Raw genomic sequence first — 8,048 nt, forward strand, 5'->3', positions numbered from 1 at the left:
TTCAAGGAGATGCTAGAACTTTCGAGGCAAGCATTAACTTAGTTCAGAAACTTAAACAACTTTGAAGCCAGTTGGCAACTTTCCAGAGCGCGGGCCCCATTTCCTTTCTCCAGCAAGCTGTTAGACTGGAGTTGGCACACGTTAGGCAGACATCAATACCCAAGTGATACTATGTCTAAGTGTTCATCATTCTATTAAGCACAGAAACGGCAACTAAGCGTAACTATATTAACACGCTTCAGATCACGTTTTGGTAATGTTCAAATCGTTTCTTTTTTTTTTTTTTTTTTTTGGCGACGTATTAAACAATAAAACATTGACATACATATCAATTTGTGTGGCCCGCACAGCGACGTACTTAAGCTGTCAACGGCATTGTGAAGTAGCATGAACTACCAGACAGTGGGTGGGGCATGGACACAAAAAGAGTGGCTACAGAAGGGGTCGTGATCTATTGCCTTGAATAAGAACGCGAAGATCTTTTATACAATCTCATTCAAGGAGAGTTACCGGATATGCGCAGTCGACAATGGTGCTTAAACATGAGCCTAAATATGATATCTAAATGTCTGAAAAGCTTAGGTATTACATCTCTGTTTCAAAATAAATGAAATTAGAAAGTTCACTAAATGATGCAAAGGTAGCTACACGCAATTAAAAGTCTCGCTAGATGAAGAAAAAAAACAACAGATGTTTAAGGACAGGCAATAGAAAATGTTTTTAAAACAGTGAGATATTTATTTGGGAGTTGCAAAGAAGCCCCCCACCCATCAAAAAAAAAAAATTAAGGCTCCTAGTTTAGAGAACTTAATGGCTGAATGATTACATAATAAATAGTGTAGAATATGTAATTGTCGAAATGGCGAGTAAACTGTGAGAAGATAAGTGTGCCTTCTTCACCACTACTCTTTAATTCATTATATACGCTAATCCTCCATCGGCCAGTTAATCCCGAATTAGAAGGCTTATGAGTGACAAATTTTAAAAAATTAAAGAGTAATAACTTCCATTGGACTATTTTAAAAGCCTATAAAAGCATGTACATGTCTTATGTTAAATATTTTATATATGGTCTCTTTCAAGCGTGCAACGACTTTGTAGATCATCTCGTGGAAATGACGTGAATCCTGGCCATTAGCTATAGTTGGAAGTCGGAACGATGTCGCCAACACAGAAGTTACCCGCTCTCCGCACATCGATGTATCCAAAGAAACTGCAAGTGCCGATACAGTTTGAGATCAGCGGCATGGCAAGCTCAGCCAGGGTGTAACACTGTGTTTTGCAAACTGTTTAAGGATCGCTGACTCCTAATTTTTTTTTTCAGGGTCGACTCCCGAAGCCTTTCCCATGTTTGGGTACAGCTGCAACTTGCAAGGTAGCAGAAGTTTGAACTCACAGTTTTTCTTCTCCTAGGTGGGTAGCTAGCCAAGGCTACCTTCTTCTCCTAAGTGGGTAGCTAGCTAAGGCTACCTTCTTCTTTCTTCTCCTAAGTGGGTAGCTAGCTAAGGCTACCTTCTTCTTTCTTCTCCTAAGTGGGTAGCTAGCCAAGGCTACCTTCTTCTTTCTTCTCCTAAGTGGGTAGCTAGCCAAGGCTACCTTCTTCTTTCTTCTCCTAAGTGGGTAACTAGCTAAGGCTACCTTCTTCTTTCTTCTTTCTTCTCCTAGGTGGGTAGCTAGCTAAGGCTAACTTCTTCTTTCTTCTTTCTTCTCCTAGGTGGGTAGCTAGCCAAGGCTACCTTCTTCTTTCTTCTCCTAAGTGGGTAGCTAGCTAAGGCTACCTTCTTCTTTCTTCTCCTAGGTGGGTAGCTAACTAAGGCTAACTTCTTCTTTCTTCTCCTAAGTGGATAGCTAGCCAAGGTTAACTTCTTCTTTCTTCTCCTAAGTGGGTAGCTAGCTAAGGCTACCTTCTTCTTTCTTCTCCTAAGTGGGTAGCTAGCTAAGTCTACCTTCTTCTTTCTTCTCCTAAGTGGATAGCTAGCCAAGGTTAACTTCTTCTTTCTTCTCCTCGGTGGGTAGCTAGCTAAGGCTAACTTCTTCTTTCTTATCCTAAGTGGGTAGCTAGCTAAGGCTAACTTCTTCTTTCTTGTCCTAAGTGGGTAGCTAGCTAAGGTTAACTTCTTCTTTCTTCTCCTAAGTGGGTAGCTAGCTAAGGCTAACTTCTTCTTTCTTCTCCTAAGTGGGTAGCTAGCCAAGGCTACCTTCTTCTTTCTTCTCCTAAGTGGGTAGCTAGCCAAAGCTACCTTCTTCTTTCTTCTCCTAAGTGGGTAGCTAGATAAGGCTAACTTCTTCTTTCTTCTCCTAAGTGGGTAGCTAGCCAAGGCTAACTTCTTCTTTCTTCTCCTAAGTGGGTAGCTAGCTAAGGCTACCTTCTTCTTTCTTCTCCTAAGTGGGTAGCTAGCCAAGGCTAACTTCTTCTTTCTTCTCCTAGGTGGGTAGCTAGCTAAGGCTACCTTCTTCTTTCTTCTCCTAAGTGGGTAGCTAGCTAAGGCTACCTTCTTCTTTCTTCTCCTAAGTGGGTAGCTAGCTAAGGCTACCTTCTTCTTTCTTCTCCTAAGTGGGTAGCTAGCTAAGTCTACCTTCTTCTTTCTTCTCCTAAGTGGATAGCTAGCCAAGGTTAACTTCTTCTTTCTTCTCCTCGGTGGGTAGCTAGCTAAGGCTAACTTCTTCTTTCTTATCCTAAGTGGGTAGCTAGCTAAGGCTAACTTCTTCTTTCTTGTCCTAAGTGGGTAGCTAGCTAAGGTTAACTTCTTCTTTCTTCTCCTAAGTGGGTAGCTAGCTAAGGCTAACTTCTTCTTTCTTCTCCTAAGTGGGTAGCTAGCCAAGGCTACCTTCTTCTTTCTTCTCCTAAGTGGGTAGCTAGCCAAAGCTACCTTCTTCTTTCTTCTCCTAAGTGGGTAGCTAGATAAGGCTAACTTCTTCTTTCTTCTCCTAAGTGGGTAGCTAGCCAAGGCTAACTTCTTCTTTCTTCTCCTAAGTGGGTAGCTAGCTAAGGCTACCTTCTTCTTTCTTCTCCTAAGTGGGTAGCTAGCCAAGGCTAACTTCTTCTTTCTTCTCCTAAGTGGGTAGCTAGCTAAGGCTAACTTCTTCTTTCTTTTCTAAATGGGTAGCTAGCCAAGGCTAACTTCTTCTTTCTTCTCCTAGGTGGGTAGCTAGCTAAGGCTACCTTCTTCTTTCTTCTCCTAAGTGGGTAGCTAGCTAAGGCTACCTTCTTCTTTCTTCTCCTAAGTGGGTAGCTAGCCAAGGCTACCTTCTTCTTTCTTCTCCTAAGTGGGTAGCTAGCCAAGGCTACCTTCTTCTTTCTTCTCCTAAGTGGGTAGCTAGCTAAGGCTACCTTCTTCTTTCTTCTCCTAGGTGGGTAGCTAGCTAAGGCTACCTTCTTCTTTCTTCTCCTAAGTGGGTAACTAGCCAAGACTAACTTCTTCTTTCTTGTCCTAAGTGGGTAGCTAGCTAAGGCTACCTTCTTCTTTCTTCTCCTAGGTGGGTAGCTAGCCAAGGCTACCTTCTTCTTTCTTCTCCTAAGTGGGTAGCTAGCTAAGGCTAACTTCTTCTTTCTTCTCCTAAGTGGGTAGCTAGCCAAGGCTAGCTTCTTCTTTCTTCTCCTAAGTGGGTAGCTAGCTAAGGCTACCTTCTTCTTTCTTTCTCGTTCTCATTGTTATGTTGGAGCGTTCAGATGACTAGACCAATATATGAGATGAACTGCGCAGTGGTTTCCAAAACAGGGAGCTCTCCATATAGTTTTCTTTCTATTTGGGGTGTTTTGGGGCCAGTGCCTTGTTCGGGCCTCATGGTAAAGAATGCAGTTTTGAAGGACATGGTTAGCATTCTCTGGTAACACTCCACATGGGCAGGTTTCACTGGTTCCAATTTTGAGCTTCCGGTACATATGTTGTCTCATTCTGTTGTGTCCGGTTCTGAGTCGAAAGATTAGACGTTAGTCTTGTCGAGATAGCTTTTATATGCATCATCTTTCTTGTGATTCGGATGAGAGCTTGCCTATTTCTCATTTACTTTATTCACTGTTAGTTTTTTCATTTATTCTGGACCAAGACTAACGAGACCATCCTGTCCGAAGCTTACAGGTTTTGGCGCCTTTGCCCCCTGTCCTATCACAAACACTTTCACCGAACCGGGTATAAAGAGTTGAACTGGCTGTCAGAAGCTATTTAAGACGCATGCCATTGGAATCATTTTATAGGTGTGCTCAGTGCTTTTTGTGTGTGACATTCCGCACCAGTACGGTGTACCGGCACCTTTTTGAATGTGGGGAACAAATTATTACTTCTTGTATTTTAATGTTTATTATTAATTTTAATTTATTAGTAGGCCTAGTTAAAAGTTAGGCAATCCATCACTGAGCACCTAATCACAGAGTACCTGCACCTATTTTTTATTACAAAAAAAAAAGTACTGGTTGAGCTTATATTCATTACCACTTCCGGCAATGTAAATGAAAACATCATGTAAATGATGTCAATTGTGTTCATTTTGTTTTTGAAGAGAATCCTTGACCTTACAGTAGTTTGATACCAGAGCAATTAATTAATACAATAGGTTTGTTAACAGAGCTATTAAATATAATTCTTGCTACTGCTATCATTAGAACCAGACCTTGCTCCAGATTGATGTGGTCATGTATTTAAGCTGCCCTCTTTTGTTTCTTAGTGTTGCTTAAATGTTAACTTCAGTTTGGGGTATGATCTATAGGCCTACATATAGATGTGTTTGTACTGACCTAATAAATGAAGTTAGTGGACATGTAACATAATGGCTGAACAGAATTTTAAACTATGTTGATTTGTATTATTTATGACAATATACTGAGTAGCAAAGTGTGTTTCACTATTAAACTATGTTTGAAATGATCTGTACAAGTGTGAAACAACATGCCAAAGTGATGCTTCAGTTAACTCCCTTCTAATGTGCTCAATTTCCAGGAATAAAAAAAATCTCCTCAAAATTCTTATTGCCTACTTCATGTTGTGTTGACACTAAAATAATTGTTGCATGTTTCTTACCAAGTTCATGATGTCAAGACAATAATAAATATAACACTACATGACAACTACAGGTTTAACAAAATCTGTATCAAAACATGTTTTAACCATAGTTGTTCTGTTGCATTTCATTTTGTCTTCAATTACTGCTAAATAAATTAACCAATCTATGACTTTGACTTGAATCAAGCTGCAATGTGAATCAAATTCTTTGAAAAAAAAGACCCTGGTATTACAGAAATAAGTTCCACCTGAATACCCAGCAATCACTAGAGCAGCAGCTTAGTTCATCTGTTTCTTTGGTCAACATTTAATGCTGTGAGGTCAGCGCTTTGACCAGCTGCTTTTACTATTCCAAGTTCAGATAATCATTTGGAGCTGAGTAATCCAGAGACTCAAGTCCAGTTCTACAATACCAGAGTCAACATTAATAGCTCGAACCTTGAACCTTTAGATTGGTAGTTGAAGTGTTTAGCCACTTGCTACTCTGTCCCATGTATGCTATACAATCTAGTACTTATCATTATAGGCACAAGTTTGATTATTGGTCAAACAAACACATCACAAGGTCCGAAAAAAAACGACCTTCAGTGAACAGTACCAGGAATTTTGTTAGGCCCGTCATTAACATTCTGCTTACAAGAAACAAAAGATTGCCCATCCTTACAATAAGCCAAGGGAAATGTGCTTTTCAAGTATGCAACATTGTGACTTATGTCCTTATCTGACCTTATTGTATATAATGCAGTGAAGGATTAGCAGTGGAACATAGAGATGCTGAACTTGACAACCCATTCAGTCAAAAGGAGATAAACACTACTTAGGATCATTTTGGAAAAAAAATTAAAAAGTCTTGATAGTAATCCTATTTCACTTGCAACTAATCACATACATAATTTTACTGCACACCATAATAAACAGTTCAAAGCAGTTCGTTATTCTTATGGTTGTTTTAATGGTCAAAATATATAAGAAAATCATTTCAAGAAACATTTTTAAAGCAAAAAAAAAGAAAATTTAAAAAAAAGTAGTGACTATTTATTGCAATGAAAACAACAATCTAAGATCATTGAAGAATAAAACAAAATAATTTTGAAATGAATCGTTAAATCAACGACTAAAATATTTGCTAGTGTGAGAAGCCTTGACAAAGCACTTTGTATAGGCAGCAACAGAAAGAAATATTTGCTAGTGTGAGAAACCTTGACAAAGCACTTTGTATAGGCAGCAACAGAAAGAAATATTTGAAAGACAGAGTCCCAAGCAAACACAGAAACAACATCAAACAACATCAGATAATGTGGTGTAATATCATTTGTACTGTGTCACTGACCTAGTGAAATGTTTGTGTGTCAATATACTATACGCTTTCATATAACATTACATAGCATCTCTGCTTTCTTAGAACATTACATAGCATCTCTGCTTTCTTAGAACATTACATAACATCTCTGCTTTCATATAACATTACATAGCATCTCTGCTTTCATATAACATTACATAGCATCTCTGCTTTCATATAACATTACATAGCATCTCTGCTTTCTTTGAACATTACATAGCATCTCTGCTTTCTTAGAACATTACATAGCATTTCTGCTTTCATATAACATTACATAGCATCTCTGCTTTCTTATAACATTACATAGCATCTCTGCTTTCTTATAACATTACATAGCATCTCTGCTTTCTTAGAACATTACATAGCATCTCTGCTTTCTTTGAACATTACATAGCATCTCTGCTTTCTTAGAACATTACATAGCATTTCTGCTTTCATATAACATTACATAGCATCTCTGCTTTCTTATAACATTACATAGCATCTCTGCTTTCTTATAACATTACATAGCATCTCTGCTTTCTTAGAACATTACATAGCATCTCTGCTTTCTTAGAACATTACATAGCATCTCTGCTTTCTTAGAACATTACATAGCATCTCTGCTTTCTTAGAACATTACATAGCATCTCTGCTTTCTTAGAACATTACATAGCATCTCTGCTTTCTTATAACATTACATAGCATCTCTGCTTTCATATAACATTACATAGCATCTCTGCTTTCTTATAACATTACATAGCATCTCTGCTTTCATATAACATTACATAGCATCTCTGCTTTCTTATAACATTACATAGCATCTCTGCTTTCTTAGAACATTACATAGCATCTCTGCTTTCATATAACATTACATAGCATCTCTGCTTTCTTATAACATTACATAGCATCTCTGCTTTCATATAACATTACATAGCATCTCTGCTTTCTTATAACATTACATAGCATCTCTGCTTTCATATAACATTACATAGCATCTCTGCTTTCTTATAACATTACATAGCATCTCTGCTTTCATATAACATTACATAGCATCTCTGCTTTCTTATAACATTACATAGCATCTCTGCTTTCTTATAACATTACATAGCATCTCTGCTTTCATATAACATTACATAGCATCTCTGCTTTCATATAACATTACATAGCATCTCTGCTTTCTTTGAACATTACATAGCATCTCTGCTTTCTTAGAACATTACATAGCATCTCTGCTTTCATATAACATTACATAGCATCTCTGCTTTCATATAACATTACATAGCATCTCTGCTTTCTTATAACATTACATAGCATCTCTGCTTTCATATAACATTACATAGCATCTCTGCTTTCTTATAACATTACATAGCATCTCTGCTTTCTTAGAACATTACATAGCATCTCTGCTTTCATATAACATTACATAGCATCTCTGCTTTCTTATAACATTACATAGCATCTCTGCTTTCATATAACATTACATAGCATCTCTGCTTTCTTATAACATTACATAGCATCTCTGCTTTCATATAACATTACATAGCATCTCTGCTTTCTTATAACATTACATAGCATCTCTGCTTTCATATAACATTACATAGCATCTCTGCTTTCTTATAACATTACATAGCATCTCTGCTTTCTTATAACATTACATAGCATCTCTGCTTTCATATAACATTACATAGCATCTCTGCTTTCTTATAACATTACATAGCATCTCTGCTTTC

The 8,048-nt window shown here is 37.7% G+C and overlaps 1 long non-coding RNA gene across 1 annotated transcript; it reads right to left on the reverse strand.

Moving 5' to 3' along the window:
* Positions 1–5,925: 5,925 nt before the first annotated feature.
* Positions 5,926–6,448, reverse strand: LOC129928113 (uncharacterized). The gene is made up of 2 exons (XR_008779726.1): positions 6,197–6,448; positions 5,926–6,137 (listed from the first exon to the last, which is right to left on the reverse strand). It is a non-coding gene; the product is annotated as an uncharacterized LOC129928113 (long non-coding RNA).
* Positions 6,449–8,048: the final 1,600 nt, after the last annotated feature.

Source organism: Biomphalaria glabrata, chromosome 9 (genome assembly GCF_947242115.1).
Source record: "Biomphalaria glabrata chromosome 9, xgBioGlab47.1, whole genome shotgun sequence".
NCBI lineage: Eukaryota > Metazoa > Mollusca > Gastropoda > Planorbidae > Biomphalaria > Biomphalaria glabrata.